The sequence below is a fragment of the Mastomys coucha genome, unplaced genomic scaffold (assembly GCF_008632895.1).
Source record: "Mastomys coucha isolate ucsf_1 unplaced genomic scaffold, UCSF_Mcou_1 pScaffold13, whole genome shotgun sequence".
Taxonomy (NCBI): domain Eukaryota; kingdom Metazoa; phylum Chordata; class Mammalia; order Rodentia; family Muridae; genus Mastomys; species Mastomys coucha.
In genome coordinates this window covers 35,633,195-35,633,608 of record NW_022196895.1, presented here as the reverse complement: position 1 = coordinate 35,633,608, position 414 = coordinate 35,633,195, and the positions used below count along the sequence as shown (strand labels likewise).

The 414-nt window shown below is 75.1% G+C and overlaps 1 protein-coding gene across 3 annotated transcripts in view; it reads left to right on the top strand.

The window, feature by feature from the left end:
* Nr3c1 (nuclear receptor subfamily 3 group C member 1) overlaps window positions 1-414 on the top strand; it is a 120,170-nt gene that overhangs the window by 30,146 nt on the left and 89,610 nt on the right. The window contains exon 1 of one of the 3 annotated variants that reach the window (XM_031365556.1): window positions 67-234. The exons of 1 other annotated variant lie outside the window; for it this stretch is intronic. The gene's annotated coding sequence lies outside the window, so the exon portion shown is untranslated. Of the gene's footprint in view, window positions 1-66; window positions 235-414 lie in introns of those variants that run through there. One more of the 3 variants, XM_031365562.1, reaches the window with a different exon arrangement.

Here is a 414-nt window from a genome sequence, read left to right as displayed (position 1 = left end):
GCAGGCGGCGCCTCCTGCTGCCGCCGCCGCCGCCGCCGCCGCCGCCTCCTCTCCGACTCGGGGAAGAGGGTGGGGGACGATCGGGGCGCGGGGGAGGGTGGGTTCTGCTTTGCAACTTCTCCCGGTTGCGAGCGAGCGCGCGCGCGGCGGCGGCGGCGGCTGCAGACGGGGGCCGCCCAGACGATGCGGGGGTGGAGGACCGGGCGGCACGCGAGTCCCCCTCCCGGGCTCACAGTATGTATGCGCCGACCCTCTCCTCTGCCCTCCCCTCCCCAGCCCCCGAGAGGGCGTGTCTGCCGTCCTGCCCCCGAGAGCGGCCGGGGCTCTGCGGCACCATTTCCGTGCCATCCCCGTAGCCCCTCTGCCAGGGTGACACACTTCGGGCATAGTCAGCGGTTGGCGGGCGCGGACCAC